The sequence below is a fragment of the Phyllobates terribilis genome, unplaced genomic scaffold, assembly GCF_046119375.1.
Source record: "Phyllobates terribilis strain yellow unplaced genomic scaffold, ASM4611937v1 Scaffold_1__5_contigs__length_1240528914, whole genome shotgun sequence".
Lineage (NCBI taxonomy): Eukaryota > Metazoa > Chordata > Amphibia > Anura > Dendrobatidae > Phyllobates > Phyllobates terribilis.
In genome coordinates, this window is record NW_027362761.1 from 56,598,409 (window position 1) to 56,615,705 (window position 17,297).

Below are 17,297 nucleotides of genomic sequence, written 5' to 3' on the forward strand. Positions count from 1 at the left end.
ACCCTGAAGACGAGGACCCTGAAGACCACCCCGAAGAACACCAAGAAGATGACCCTGAAGAAGATGACCAAGAGGACAAAGAACAAGAAGACAACCACCAAGATACAGAAGAACAAGAGACAGAAAACCAACAAGCAGAAGTACAAGAAGCTGCAGAACAAAAAGCGGAAGAACATTAAGCATAAGACTAAAATTCAGAGCAAAAGATATTATCTAAATTGTAAGCAGAAGAAGACTAAGCAGTGTATGGGGGTGAGTCCGTTCCTCCTAGTGGTGCCCCTGGAAAGACCTGCTGCTGCAGGCCAAACTGAACGCGGACAAATCCTGTTGTAAATCTTTTGTGACGGGCAAAACGAAAAGTGTAATGTTCAAACTTTTATAGATAACAACTACAGGAATGCCTGTCACAAATAAGAATATGATGAAGAAGAAGAATATGAAGAAGATGAAAAAGTAGAATATGAAGAAGAATAATAATTGAATAAGAAGAATATGAAGAATGTAAAAGAAAAGAATAATACGAAGAAGGTGAAGAAGAAGAAGATGAAGAAGGTGAAGAAGAAGTTGATGAAAAAGATGCTGATGCTGAGGATGATGAAGGAGAAAGTGTGGGAGAAGTAAAAAAGAAGGTGAAGAGCATGGAAGTAGTGAAACATAAATATCTGACAAAATATAAAAAAACTTAACATAGTCAATATTTCCGTAACTCAGAACGTCTTAAAAAAAATATTAATTCCTGCTATTCCATTTGATTGGGCTAAACCTCTATGCCTTTATTGTCTATAATTCTATATAATTCTATAATTCTATAATTCTATAATTCTCCCCCACCTCCCCCAATACATTCTACATTATTCTTAGTTGTTTTCCTAGAATTAACCTACAAGGAAAGAAAGGGTTTATTTTCATTCCGATATTTGTGTCCCATTGACTTGCATTGGTTTCCGGTATCTGAATCGGCGATATCCGATACTTTTTGGGTATCGGCCCGATCCAATCCGATCCGATATTTCCTGATATCGGAAGGTATCGTTCAACACTAGTGACGACTAGTGATGAGCGAGCGTGCTCGTTACTGTTCGGTACTCATCCAAGCATCTCACTGCTCAAGATACTCAGCGCTCTTCGAGTATTTCTGGGATGCTCGGGCTGAAGCTCGGGTCCCCTCCCCGCATGTTTGGTGCTCTTTAGAGAGCCAATTAACATGCAGGGATTGCCTGCCACGCGCTATAATTACATACCCATGTTGGTTGTGGCATTACAGTGATTGTCTGGCCGCATAGGGTCATCAGGTCTATATAAGACCCGGTGACCCTATGCTGTGTACCCTGGAAACAGGCAGAGTAGGGAGAGCTGTTGTTGAGTGAGGGACAGAATTGGTGGTTTCAGTAAGGTATTCCACAGACATATATACAGTGGGTACGGAAAGTATTCAGATCCCTTTAATTTTTCACTCTTTGTTTCATTGCAGCCATTTGGTATATTCTAAAAAGTTAATTTTTTTTCTCATTAAAGTACACTCTGCACCCCATCTTGACTGAAGAAAACATATATGTAGAATTTTTTGCAAATTTATAAAAAAAAAAAAACTAAAATATCACATGGTCATAAGTATTCAGACCCTTTGCTCAGACACTCATATTTAAGTCACATGCTGTCCATTTCCTTGTGATCCTCCTTGAGATGGTTCTTGTTAGAACCCTCCTGTTAGTTTTTGCTATCTTGTGTTTTGCGGTCACGTGACCATCTGCCTATATATTCCAGCTCCGCCCTTCTTGCTGGACTTCAGCGTTGTTTGACTGTCTCTCTAGCCAGGTGCTTCGGTGCCTATCTCTGTCAGTTCGCTTGGTCCTCTTGGACCTCTAGTACTTTTTGTCAGTTTGTCTTTTGTGCTCTGCAACAACTTCTGTTTAGGAAGTGTCCCATTTTTTGTCCCAGTCCTTAGTTCATTTAGGGACCCCTCCCTTAATTCTATAGGTCTTCGTTCAGACTAGCCACGGACTAAAGCGGGTCTGTTCACAAGGAACAGGCAGCCCGCTACATTGTAGCTATTCAGCTTAGTCTTACTGTAGGGACAGCTTTCCCCTATCTTTCCTTAGTACATGTTGCAGATCATAACAGTTCTACTCCTTCATTGGAGTCCAGCTGTGTTTAATTAAACTGATAGGACTTGATTTGGAAAGGCACACACCTGTCTATATAAGGCCTTACAGTGCATGTCAGACCAAATGAGAATCATGAGCTCAAAGGAACTGCCCAAGGAGCTCAGAGACAGAATTGTGGCAAAGCACAGATCTGGCTAAGGGTATAAAAGAATTTCTGCAATACTCAAGGTTCCTAAGAGCACAGTGGCCTCCATAATCCTTAAGTGGAAGAAGTTCGGGACCACCAAAAGTCTTCCTAGACCTGGCCGTCAAGCCAAACTGAGCAATTGTGGGAGAAGAGCCTTGGTGAGAGAGGTAAAGAAGAACCCCAAGATCACCATGGCTGAGCTCCACAGATGCAGTAGGGAAATGGGAGAAAGTTCCACAAAGTAAACTATCACTGCAGCCCTCCACCAGTCGAGCCTTTATGGCAGAGTGGCCCGATGGAAGCCTCTCCTCAGTGCAAGACATATGAAAGCCCGCATAGAGCTTGCTCAAAAACACATGAAGGACTCCCAGACTATCAGAAATAAGATTCTCTGGTCTGATGAGACAAAGATAGAACTTTTTGGTGATAATTCTAAGCAGTATGTGTGGAGAAAACCAGGCACTGCTCATCACCTGCCCAATACAATCCCAACAGTGAAACATGGTGGTGGCAGCATCATGCTATAGGGGTGTTTTTCAGCTGCAGGGATAGGACGACTGGTTGCAATTGAAGGAAACATGAATACGGCCAAGTTCAGAGATATCCTGGATGAAAACCTCTTCCAGAGTGCTCTGGACCTCAGACTTGGCCGAAGGTTCACCTTCCAACAAGACAATGACCCTAAGAACACAGCTAAAATAACAAAGGAGTGGCTTCAGAACAACTCTGTGACCATTCTTGAATGGCCCAGCCAGAGCCCTGACCTAAACCCAATTGAGCATTTCTGGAGAGACCTGAAAATGGCTGTCCACCAACATTCACCATCCAACCTGACGGAACTGGAGAGGATCTGCAAGAAAGAATGGCAGAGGATCCCCAAATCTAGATGTGAAAAACTTGTTGCATAATTTCTTAGAAGACTCATGGCTGTACTAGCTCAAAAGGGTGCTTCTACTCAATACTGAGCAAAGGGTTTGAATACTTATGACCATGTGATATTTCAGTTTTTCTTTTTTAATAAATTAGCAAAAATTTCTACATTTCTGTTTTTTTTCAGTCAAGATGGGGTGCAGAGTGTACTTTAATGAGAAAAAAAATGAGAATTTACCAAATGGCTGCAATGAAACAAAGAGTGAAAAATTTAAAGGGGTCTGAATACTTTCCATACCCACTGTAAATCTAATATATATAATCGTCTTATCCCGTCTGTCTGTCCAGGAAATCCCGCGGCCGCGGCCAATCAGCGACGCGGGATTTCAGTAAAAGATGGCAGCCGTTAGCGGCTCATCTGCCGCACAGGGGTCAGCGGCGATGCAGCCGGGAGATGAGCGGCGCTAGCCGCTCATCTCTTGGCTGCTCGCAGCAGAAGTACCCCGACCGGTGGCACCGCTGACCTCCATGCGGCTACCGCCGGGAGATCAGCGACTAGGGCTGCTCTCCCGACGGCAAGTGTGAAGGGAGGACCGGGGTGCGGCGCCGCTGGTCGGCATACTTCGGCTGCGAGCAGCCGGCCATCTCCCTGCTCCTCGCAGCGGAAGAACCCGCACAGGCAGCGCCATTGCCCGGTCCTCACTAATATGATTATATTATTAGTCCTCACTAATATGATTCGCTGATTGGTCGCGGCCGCGACCAATCAGCGATATTGGTGCCAAATTTAAACACCGCTCTGCTGATTCAATCAGCGACTGCCGCAGCCCAGCCGCAAATTGGCGCCGGCTTTTAAACACGCAGGCCACCGTCGGGAAATCAGCAGCGACGCAGCCAGGAAATGACCGGAGGTAGCCGGTCATCTCCCGGCTGCTCGCAGCAGAAGTACCCCGACCGGCGGCCTCGCTCCCCGGTCCTCCTTTCACACTTGCCGTCGGGAGATCAGTGGTACTAGCCGCATGGAGGTCAGCGGCCATGCTGCCGGGAGATGACCGGCGCTAATTTCAATCCGCTAGGCAGGAACACGATGCGGAATCCCATAGACAATGTCGTGTGAATGAATCTCCAGAATCCAGGGCAAACAGAGAACAACACGATCGCAAAATTTATCAAAAACGAATGGTTTGCCAACTAAGGCAAACCCAGCAGAATATTCAACAACTTGCACGGTACGTAACAGACAATGAAACTATAATTATTCAACACTACTGTGGGAATATGAATGTAGTTTGTTCTAAATGCGACTCTCTGAATTTCATTGATGAAAAACCATCTGACTATCAGTTTACTCAATGCTGTCAAAAAGGAAAAGTTATGCTACCGAGACGACACTACTCAGATCTGTTTGAGCAGTTGATGAAAGGAATGCATGAACACAGTAGAAATTTTATGCAAAATATCAGAAGTATCAACAGCTCTCATGCGTTTGCTTCATTTGGTGCCAACATTGCACCGCCCCCTGGATTCGGACCGTATTGTTTTAAAATTCACGGCCAGATCTACCACCGCACTGGAACACTTCACCCAGAAATAGGACAACCACCAAAATTTGCACAATTATACATCTTTGATACAAATGAGGCTACAGAACAAAGGATGAACCTGAAAGAAAATTAAAAGTGTAATGCAGAACTAATGAATCTAATTGCCGTACATTTACAAACAATCAGCCCATTTGCTGCCGCATATCACATGCTAAAAGACGTCGAAGCTGAGGAGGAACAGAGGGCTATACAAAGTGGGACTGAAATGCCTTCTATTATCATGGCCATTAAACAAGAATGTAAATAAGATCCCCGATGTTACAACAAACCACGTGTAAGTGAGGTCGCAGTTGTTTTTCAAAATGATGATGGAGAGCCTCCTTTTCAAAGGGATATATTAGTCCATCTTAAGCCAGACCAAAACAACCCTTTGGTTCCTAAAACACAACGAATTAGCATTTTGCACAGCAACCTTGATGCTCTTCTGTATCCGCTATTCTTTCCAAGCGGTGATCAAGGGTGGCATGAAAACCTACACCAGCAAAGAACTTCAAGAAGAATTACACAACTGCAGTACTACAGTTTTCTTCTGTCTGTCCGAAATTACTTCAATCCTATTTTAAACGGTGGAAAACTGACTCAACAGTACTTAGTAGATGTATACGTTAAAATTGAGGCTAATTGGCTCAATTTCATACGAATGAACCAAAAACAACTTAAAGTTGAAGACTACTGCGTTCTACAAGAACATTTGCAAAAAAAATCCATTCAAAAGGGAATTCCAATTGGAAAAACAATAATTCTCCAGTCGTCGTTTCAAGGTAGCCCCCGCAACATGCAACAGCATTATAAAGATGCAATGGCAATAGTAACAAAGTATGGAAGACCTGACATTTTTGGAACAATGACCTGTAATCCTAAATGGCCGGAAATTACCGAAAATCTCAAACCCTGGCAGCAAGTTGAACACAGGCCGGACTTAGTTGCACACGTATTTCAACTAAAACTCAGCAGCCTTTTTAAAAACATCAAAAATGGGCTTTTTGGAACAGTCGTAGCAATAGTACACGTCATAGAGTTTCAAAAATGAGGTCTTCCACATGCGCATATACTAATTATCTTAGACGCGGATTCCAAGTTTCGCAAATATCAGTTTCAAATATCTTTTCAAGTACATCTACAAGGGGCATGACAAACCTAACGTCGAAATACAACAGAAAACAGTCAATCATGATGAATCATCAAGTTTTGTTGACTCAAGATATGTGAGTGCTCCAGAAGCTGCTTGGAGGATATTTGCGTTTCCAATGCATTCACAGTCCCATGCCATTATACGTTTAGCTATTCATTTACCAAATTAACACCAGCTTTATTTCTTTGAAAATGCTCAAGTCGAAGATGTCTCAAAAACTTTAAGCACAACGTCAACATTAATGGAATGGTTTTTGCTGAACCAACGTGACGAAAACGCAAGGCAGTATTTGTATCGAGAGATTCCAGAGCATTACGTTTGGAATAAAACTTGGAATCCAAGACAACGAGTACTTAGCAGAATAATTGGAAGCATGTATACTGTTAGTGTCAAGGATCAAGAAAGATATTGCCTTTGACTGTTACTACTGCATGTCAAAGGAGCTAGAAGTTACGACGATTTGAAAACAGTTAACAGGGTATTGCACGATACATTTAAAGCTGCAGCTTTGGCTTTAGGACTTCTATTGGATGATACTGTGTGGACACTTACTTTATAAGACGCAGCTACCCTACATATGCCTATGAAACTTCGCAAATTGTTTGCCTATATTTGTGTGTTTGGACCGCCTACAAATCCGGCTCAACTTTGGACAAATTTCAAAGAACATATAATTGAAGATTACTGCTTACGTCTTCACAACAGAAGTGGAAATTGTCAAAATTGCGAATCTTTTGCCATGCAAGATGTCCAAAATGTGCTACTACTGCATGGAAAAACGTTTTCAGACTTTAATTTGCCAAAGCCTGCAAGTCAAGTTCCACAAATTCAAGAGTATGAACGAAGCGTATGAATTATTGTTGGCAACAGAGAAGAAAAACTCCTTAAATGAACAACAACGGATTGCATATGACACTATTGTGAGCGCTGTAGAAAACCAAGCAGATCCAAGCCCAAAATGTTTCTTTATTGACGGTCCTGGAGGCAGCGGTAAAACATACCTCTATGAAGTTTTAATGCATCACGTTAGAGGGTTGGGAAAAGTCGTATTGCCATCGGCTACAACAGGTATTGCAGCAAACCTTTTACGAGGAGGTCGCACTATGCATTCACTCTTTGGGATACCAGTTCCAGTCAATGAAATCTCCGTTTCCAGAATAAAACAAGACACATTTGCAGGAAGACAGTTAAACAGTGCAATTCTTTTAATACTTGATGAGTGCACCATGGCACCCAAATATGCTTTGACCTTAATTGACAGACTTCTGCGTGAAGTTATGACTACAAATGTTGCTGAAAAAAATGAAATTCCTTTTGGAGGGAAAGTTTTTGTCATCGGTGGAGATTTTAAGCAATGCCTTCCAGTTATACGAAATGGAACAAGAACAAATATTATCGAGTCCAGCTTAAAAATGTCTGACCTTTGGAAAGAGTTTAAGAAACTCCAACTAATTAACAACATGCGATCTTCTGACCCAGAGTACAGCAACTGGCTTCTTAAACTTGGTAATGGTCAACTTAGCAATGAATATAACCTTGGAGAAGACATTATTGAAATACCAGAAGACATGTTGTGCACTGACTGCATCGTAACTGATGCTTTTGGACAACGTGTTGAAATTGATGTGAACGACCAAAGCAGTGTTGAGAGGGCCTCTTCCTATGCAATTCTCTGTCCCAAGAATGATGACGTAGCTCTGTTAAATTCCCGTGTGATGGATAGAATGCCTGGAGAGTATAAATTGTACAAAAGTGATGATTCGGTGGATGTAGACAATGAAGATGAACGAGAGCATTATCCAGTTGAATTTTTAAATAGTGTTACGCCATCAGGAATGCCATCCCACAGACTCCAACTTAAAGTTGGTACAATTGTAATGCTGCTGCGGAATCTAAATACAAGAAATGGTCTATATAATGGAACTCGCCTTATTGTTACTGGACTCCATTCCCACATAATTCAATCAAGAGTGATCACTGGATCAGCAAAAGGACACGAAGTGTTCATTCCACGCATTGATTTATGTCCTTCGGACACCGGTCTTCCATTTAGGCTTCGGCGTCGACAGTTTCCAGTAAAATCAGCATTTGCAATGACAATAAACAAGCCACAAGGTCAAACTCTACACCGTGTTGGCATATATTTACCGGAGCCCTTTTTTGCTCATGAACAACTCTATGTTGCATTTTCAAGAGTTAAAATGAGATCCAACGTCAAAGTGCAAGTTTTGGATACCCATTTACAAGGAAAGTTGCTTACAGATAGTCAAAAAGTATTCACAAAAAATGTTGTGTACAAAAATATTTTGGGTTGATATTGTTAAGAAATATATTATAGGGTCGTACTTCTTTTGTCCGATGATTTATTTAGAAATATAGTTCGATATTCATGGAATAGTTTATATATTTTGATCATCTGTTTAATAATTTCGTTCAGTTGTATTAAGTTCTATAAGCAATAATATTTAATAATAAAGTATTATTTTACCCAGAAAATCCTGTGTTTCATTGTATTATTCTTAAATCTTCATAGCGGCATCTTACATACCAGGATATGGAAATTTAAAGTAGGTGCTGCATTTCCTACCCTAAGCTTATACTCAAGTCAATAAATTTTCCCATTTTTTTTGTTGTAAAATTATGGGTCTCAGCTTATACTCGGGTCACCGCGCACAAGCAGCATGTGACCCCCGGCTGCAGCTGGCTCTTGCTTCCACTTATGTCACGACTATTTGCTGCTGCAGCCAAGAGGTCTCCTGTTTCGCATTCCACGGTGAGTGATGGGCTGTTATCCCCCATCCCGTCAAACCCGGCATTCACCGCACGCGCATTCATTGACAAAGCGCGCGGTGGATGCAGGGTGTGACACGATGGGAGATAACCCCACCCACAGCCCATCATTCACCGTGGTACGCAGAACAGGAGACCCCTGGCTGCAGCCGCAAATAGTCGTGATGTAAGCGGAAGCAAGAGCCGGCTGCAGCTGGGGGAATTACGTGCTGGCTGTGCGTGGTCAGCGATGTTGTCACAAGCAGTATTAACTACATGACGTAATTACAAAATTCATTAGGGGCCCTGGGGGGATACATTGGGGGGTTAATTTAAAGTAGTGCACAACCCATTTAAATACTGCTTCGCTGCTTAGTCCCGCCCGGTCGGCCGCATACATATTCTAGAATACCTGATGCGTTAGAATCGGGCCACCATCTAGTATATATATGTAACAGGTGTTCTGAACAAGGGAATAGTAACAGGGATAACAAATGGTAATTTGAAGTAATAATGCAAAAACTCTCAAGGTAGTGTGATGCACCCAATCGTGGGAGTCACCACGTTAATTCTTTAACTCTGTATATGGCCCTAGCAAGAGTCATCGGTTATTCCCACTAGGCTGCAAGTCTTTTCCGGACAAAGTCAATCAAATCAAGTTTAGCTTCTCCCACTCCAACTGGTCCAATCACAACTTGAGATCCTGAACCCGACTGCCCCCGGTACCGTAGATGAACAGTGAAAGTGACGGTCCTGTTCATTTGTGCAGCTCCTCTGCTTCCACTTGCGTGACTCTCCTGGCATAGCCCTCTCTCAGCTCCTCTCTGCTTGGCCATTGGAGGCAGTCTCTCAAGCCTTGAGTAGGGGGATCCAGACCTCGTCTGTAGGCGGGCGATGTCGGGTCCTGCAAACTCACTCAGCACCGCAAACAGGTCACGACTCTCCTCAGCAGGCGCAGCACTCGGGGCATCTCTGGAAATCCGGAGTTTATCCACCGGTGTCCGGTTGTTATGTGTCGCAGGCCTCTGACTCAGGCCTGCCATGCTGGGCTTCTCAGCACATCGGGAGCGCGTCTGCTCCTCTCTGCAGCTTGGCGCCAATCCTGCCTCAGGCTTGGCACGCTGGACTTTTATATTCAGGAAATCCTTCCTGGAAGTCACCTGACCGGGTCCAGCGTCTAAATCTGCTCTTCCTTCAACTTTCCTAACACATCTTGGTTTCATTTGATTGTGTCTGACTAGCAGACGGCAATCGCTCCTCATCTTTGACACATCCTGCAAGAATTCTCCTGAAGCTTTTTTTGCTTCTACAGCAGCACTGCCAGACAAGCGGCAGCTGTAGCTGACTTGCGGAAATGGGATCAACAGTTGGCCGCCTTCTACTGTTAAGGGAGGAGGAGGATACCGGGGGAGCAAGGGGGGATACTGTGCTATAACACCGGGTTTACGTGCTCCACAATTAGAGCACGTCTTGCGCCATCCTGAATTAGTGACCCAACACACATTACAGAGCCAACCGTCTGGGTTAAATGATGGTGGCTGGCTCTCAGTGGGAAGTGCAGGGTATTTAATCTCATAAGGTATAAATTGCTCAGTTTCCAGATTCAGGGGCTGGGGTACTGCTACATTTGTGGGAGATGCTTCTTTAGGGGCTTTAGATTTGGATTGTGGACACATAATTTGGGAAGGGGGGGGACCTACTTCCTCCTGTACTTTTTCAACATATCCTTCATCACAAATCTCATGTGCCACTTTCCTAAAGTTTTCAGCATCTTCCAACAATCCAAAATTAACTAATTTTCCTCTATTGTGGCGAATTCCTTCATCCCTCAACACAGGCTGAAGCCTCCCCTCCACAGGAAAATTTAACACTTTAAACACTTTTGGCGCGAGCTTAAATGATCTTTTCCCTTCTCGACGATCATGATATTCTTCACATTCTCCCTCTCCTGCGGGGGAGACAAATTCTTTCTGCTCCACGGAAACATTGATTATTCACTACAACTGACAAAAAGATCCTTAATTTGTGCACAGCGAAGTCTAGCCAGAGCTCTCAGCTGTTCCACTATTAACAACTCACCCCTCCCATCGGGGGAATTCTTTCACAGCACAATGAAAGGAGGAGCGCCTTTTGCATCAGCTTTGCAGCTATGCAACTTAGCAGCGCGCCGGACACTCGATATACGTATATTTACTTGCGTGTCCTACCCAATCTTCGATCACCTGCCGCAACTGAAACTAACAATGTTCAGTCTCTCCTAAGGATTTTTGTCAGAAGCTGAGAAAGATTCACACAATATTCACTTGTCAATCCGAGGTGATACTGCTTTGAAGTTAAATAATATCAGACCCCTAATGGGACTACACCCCTTATAGTCTCACCTTTGACTATATCCAACCAGGACGTCCGGAGATACAGCAAACAACCACACACCACGTGGAAACCACGCCAAACGGTTAGTGTCACTAGTAAAGAACTTGTGCACTTACCGTGGCTTTTTGTGGGGGATGATCAGTCCCAATTCCAGTGGGGGAGGCTGAAGGCAGGTCTCTCTTTGTGGACGTCCAGAGGTGGAGGGGCGTCCCTGGTTAGGGATCCGAGTCACGGCACCAACTGTTAAGGGAGGGCAATAACCCTTCACGGTTGACCAAGTGAGTGTCAAATTATTAAATTATTCTGTTGATTGCAATCCACAGAAAACCAAACGGAAACAATGTTCTGTATTGGGAGGATTCAAAGAATCTCTGATCCCGTTTATTTTGCTTAGCATTTTATATTGTTTTGAGTAGTGTTGAGCCACCCCCGTAGTGTTCGAGTTCGGTTCGGTTCGTCGAACACCCGTGTATTCGCCGAACTGTTCGTCGAACTGTTCGTCGAACACCTTCGAACACCGTTAAAACCAATGGCAGGCAAACAAAAACACATAGAAACACATAGAAAACACCTTCAAAGGTGTCCAAAAGCTGACAAACTGCTCAGAAGACACAACTAACACATGGAAAAGTGACAAGTACATATAGTCATGCGAAAAGAAAAGAGGTGGAGGAGTAAAAGGAGGGGGAGACACAGATATAGACATGTCATGCCCTTCTAAAATCCAAAAAGTGAGAAGCCGACACGGCCAGTCCGTTCCTGCCCGTGCCACCTCTGTGTCGCCGGGTTTGTGCCAGAGCCGCGGTGGACCCTGACGGCCAGCCCCCCTATCCCAATACTGGTGCCTGTCCGCCGGTGGGTCGAGGCCCCCCACGGTGGGGGAGAGAGTAACATCTGCAGAAGAAAGACCATCTTCCAGCCAAACTAAGATGTGGACTTCTTTTCGTGGACAATGTGATACGATCCCATTCTTACGGACACGCCCATCGCTACAAATTCTAAATGAGGCACAAAAACAGCAGGTGCTTCAACAGATATCAAGTGCTCCTTCAAGTGGGCTCTACATCACCTCAATTTCAACATCACAAATACTCCAGTCCTCAGAGGTGTCACCCCAATCGCACTTGCTTCCTCACAGCTCCCAAGTCTCCAGCTGCCCGTCTGAGTATGGGGTAGCACAGATGGTTGAGTCTGCACAGCTGTTTACTCATACTATAGCCTGGGAAACGGAGGTCTGCTCCAGAGCTTCTGTTAATCCAGATGAGGAAATGATCTGATCTGATGCCCAGAATCTTTATAAGTCGGATCCAGGACCAGATGAAGAAGGTTCTGAGCATAATGTAGACCCTTGTTCCCAAACTGTAACTCCTGTTGGTGGAGACAATGATGAAGACGATGATGAGACTCAAATACCTGATTGGAGCGACAACTTGACTTTTCGGTCAGGGCAGGAAGAGGTTGGCTCTGAGGACGACGGGTGTGATAACACACAGGGTGATGATGACGAGGTTGGAGATCCCACTTACTGTCAACCCACAGTCAGCCAGTCGATGAGGTCAGCAGAGGAGGTGGAGGAGGATGTGACTAGCCCTGGGGATGGGGATGACTCAGTACCCGGGCATTTGCCTGGCCTTGGGGATGTTGCGGTGGTCGGCTCCCTGGCCCGTACCCTGGGGTCTCTCTTTAAAAGGGTGGATAATTGTTAATTTTATAAGAGTTCATGACGCCACCTGTGGTATCTGGTGACAAGCACCAGCGCTGCAGCAGTCCACTGAGGCCGGTGATAAGGCAGCTCGATGGTATAGCTCCCCACAGGTGGACCTAGGTCTCAGGGCAGCATATGCAGGGGGAATGCAGGACAGGCGAGACCCAGCTGGGTCAGAGCAAGAACGGGAACGGACACGGTAGTCTCTTCAGTACCTTTTACTGGTGGAAATTCAGGCACATCCCGGAGCACTGTAGGGTGAAGGGTGCATATCAGGATCCTCCCCAATGAGCGGGTGTAGGGCCTCCTGTTTCTTGCCTCTGCGTAGTAAGTTTCTGACCTGCCTGGAGCTAGGCCTAACTTTGTCTCTGTCCTGCGCTGGCTGACTTTGTGGTAGGGCCTTCTCTTGGAGTTCACGCTCCCAGTATGCGGGGCCTAAGCGTCTCCTGGCTCTGTTACATATCAGCACCTTAGCGATCCTGGGACTTGTAGTTCTCCAGGGATTCTGGTTATGCCTTACTGGGTCATAGAGATACCGGTAAGCTCGGATCCTGTGTCCGGTAAATGCTTCGGGGTGAGCTGGTTAAGCTCCTCTGCCCCTTATGTACTAACTCGCCACTCGCCTTCGGCCTACTCGGGCCCTCACTAGGCTATACACACTAACGGCAGCTTGCCGCGCTTCACTGATCTTACGGCACCGGCACACCTTAAGCTCTATCTGGGCTCCCTGAATCTAGCAAGCAGGAGCCTCGTGCTCCACTGCTGAACTATTAACTGCGTTCTCTAGACTAGACTGAGCTCCACTGCAGACTGACCTCTCTTAGGCTTCTCTACTGCAGGAACTCTTCAGAGGAACTGAACTGCCTAGCTCCACCTTCCCTATTTATATCCCTAACGGGCTCCCTCTGCTGGTCTGAGGTGGAAGGTGGAGATGTGTGAATGTTTATGGGGGCCTCTTGTGGAGGATTCCATCAATGCACTCTTCTAGGATCTGTGATACCAAGCGCAGCGGGGCATCACAGATGCTATTGACGACGAGGTTAGGTTGCGCCTTCCTGAACAGAGACGGAGTACTGGAAGCACGTCAACAACTGCATCCTCAACCACAACTCTGCCTCTGACCACAAGTCGTAGTGGCTCTTCAGGTCACATGGGCTCTAAGCCTTGCATAGCCTGGGCATTTATTCAGATCGATAAGGATGACCCAACTCGTGTTATCTGTAATATTTGTCAGCAAAAGCTAAGTAGAGGCCAAAAAATCCATAGTTTGAGTACTTCATGCATGTACCGTCACATGGATATGAAGCATAAGTTGCAGTGGGAAGCTCACTGTGCTACAATGCGGCCTAGCCGGCTGGGCCAACCACCGTCTGCCCCATCTTGTGCATCCGCAGCCTCTTCATCCTCTGTGACTGGGGGGACAGCAGTCACACATGTTTTTGGACGCAGACCTGCCACCTCTTTACCCGCAACAGCCAGTGTGATTGGCAGGTCGTCAGTTCATTGGGAAGTGGAAACACCTGCTAGTGTTGAGCGCTCTCCGACATCGAGAGCACCACCTTTGGATCAAGGCAACCTAACATGTCCGCCTGCATCTTCCTCACAGACCGGCAGTTTGCCGGGGACACCCTACTCAACACCGTCTAAGCACAACAGCCAGCCCTCGGTCCCTCAGATGTGGAAAAGTAAAAGACCATTTCCTCCTAGCCATGAGAAAGCTAAGAGGTTGAATTTCACCATCTGCAAGCTGTTGGCTACAGAAATGCTGCCTTTCCACCTGGAGGACACAGAGGATTTTCAAGACCTTATGTCCGTCACAGTGCCCCAGTACCAGATGCCCAGTCGGCACTACTTCTCAAAGAAAGGTGTGCCTGTGCTCCACTAGCATGTCGCACACAACATCACCGCTTCTTTGAGAAACTCTGTGTGTGACAGGGTGCACTTCACCACAGACACTTGGACGAGAAGGCATGGACAGGGGCGTTACATGTCGCTGACTGGGCACTGGGTAACTATGGTGACAGCAGGACAAGGGGCTGCTGTCCAAGTCTTACCGTCCCCACGAGTTGTGCGTCAATCCTCTTTATCTCGAAGTTCCTCCACTGCTTCTGCCTCCTCAACCTCCGCTCGGTCCTCCACCTGCACCCAAAGCCTGTCTGGTAATGCCACCTGCTTTCTAACTGCGCAGAAGGAATCCTGCACACCTCCTTACTATGCTGGCAGCAGGGCTCAACGGCATCAGTGTTTACTTTGAAATGTCTGGGAAATGTGAGTCACACAGCTGAGGAGTTGTGGTCAGCTCTGGAGACCCAGTTTCATGAAAGGTTGTCTCCACTGGACCTGCAACCAGGGAAGGCCATGTGCGACAATGCTGCAAACCTGGGTGCGGCACTTCGCCGGGGCAATGTCACACACGTGCCTTGTATGGCTCACGTGTTGAACCTGGTTGTCCAGCAATTTTTAGCCCACTATCCCGGACTAGATGGCCTTCTGCAGAGGGCACGGTCGCTGTGTGCTCACTTCCGCCATTCGCATCCCGCAGTTCAACGACTTACATCTCTACAGAAGTCGTTGGGCCTGCCAGTTCACCGGCTGAAATGCGATGTGCCGACACGGTGGAATTCAACTCTGCACATGTTGCAACGACTGTGGCAGCACCGACAAGCCCTGGTGCAATACGTTCTGACGTATAGCCTGGGCCAACGAGATCCAGAGGTGGGGCAAATCACGCTGCAGGAGTGGTCTCAGATCAGGGACCTGTGAAGTTGACGCGCCCCCTGGGCGATGGGGTACCCTGAGCCGGGCCGGTAGACACTGGGGGTTGTAGTCACTGTGGCGGTGACCCAGTCCGTGACCCAGGGCAGTCAATCCAAGGATAATTTGTATATATGGATTTTATAATGTCTGACTACGCCACCTGTGGAGTGCGGCCAAAGGGGCCGTCGCTGCGGAACAGTCCTCTGAAGCTGGTGGTTTTGCAGCAACGGTTTTATTACTCACCACAGGAAGAGTGTAGCTTCAGGGCAGTGTGGGTGGATGATGGTGGTTGTAGTGCAGGGAGTCAGTAATGAACACAGAGTCCGTGTGATGCCATCTCAAGATATTACTCACAGTTGTTGTAGTCCAGATTACAGGTACCAGAGCAATCTCCCCCGTCGTGCTGTGCATACTCAGTGAGGGGCTCAGTCCACCCCCAGATAGCTCCGGAGTACTTAGCAGGACCTCCTTCTGTGTGTCCTTTCTCTGGCCTTCTCCCTGCACCTCACACCCAGTGACACTTCTATCCGGTATCCTCGGGCCTTGGCGTGTGACGTGTGTTCCGTCCCCTGGGTCCTATGTGGCTACCTTCTTAGTGAGACTGGTGTGGACTTTGGCCTGCAGTACATGAAATGCAGCAGCCTCCGGTTTCTAGTTGAGCCTTGCTGTTTCTCCGCTAGTTGAGGGACCGGTTCCCCTTATCTGGCCTGACCCCTCTACCTCCTGGTAGCAGCGGGAGTACGGGTGGATTTCTGCACGGCCCGTAGCCGTAGGGTCTCTTCGGTTCCTGGAGCCTTCCAGCTCCCACTCCTCTCTTCTCTCCTTCAGTCCTGGGCCTCCCAGGCTAGGCCCGCCTCCGGAGCAGAGCTCATGCCTAGTCTCTGCTCCTGTCACTTTTCCTCCTCTGTCTGGCTTGCTCTTTCTAAGATGGCTTCCTATTTATACTCTCCTTGTCATGTGCTCCCCTAAGCTGCTCCCCTAAGCACCCACTACATAGGACCCTCAAACCAGCTAGGGACCTGGGACTGTGCTCTCCCTTAGGAGCAATCTCGCCCTACCCCCACTGCGGGTATGTGTTGGATGCAGGAGTCAGGGTCCCGAGCCATACGCCTTCCTTACCTGAGGGTGAGATACCACACCTCTGGGTGAGATGCAGTAACTCTGTGGCGACTGAACCCTCAGGGGCGCCACACACCCTTCTGCACAGTTTTGAAATGGCGATGAAGATGTTTAGTGTTGACGACGATGCCATTATCAGCATGACTATTCCGGTGATTTACATGCTGGAGCACACATTAAACAGAATTCAGAGTCAGGTGGTGGGACAAGAGGAGGTGGAGGAAGTAGAGGAGGAGTCGTATGCAGAAGGGATAACATCTCCAAGGTCCAGACGGTTGGCAGCACCAAGGCGGCAGGCATGGGAGGGTGGGGGAGAGGGATTAACCAGGGCGCATGGTAGCAGCCAAACTGTTGAGGAAGGTGCAGGAGCCGAGGAAGAAGTGGAGGACGAACTGGCGATGGGCATGGAAGACTCATCAGATGAGGGAGACCTTGATCACATTTCTGTTGTGCGAGGTTGGAGGGAGAGGGCAGAGGAAGGAAGCATGATTCTTACCTCGCTACCAACACAACAAGGACTTGGTACTTCTGGATGCGCAAGACACATGAGTGCCTTCTTGCTGCACTACCTGCAACATGACCCCCGGATTGTCAGAATTCGAAGTAATCCCGACTACTGGGTTGCCACACTCTTAGATCCCCGGTACAAAAGTATATTTGCCGAAATAATTCCTGC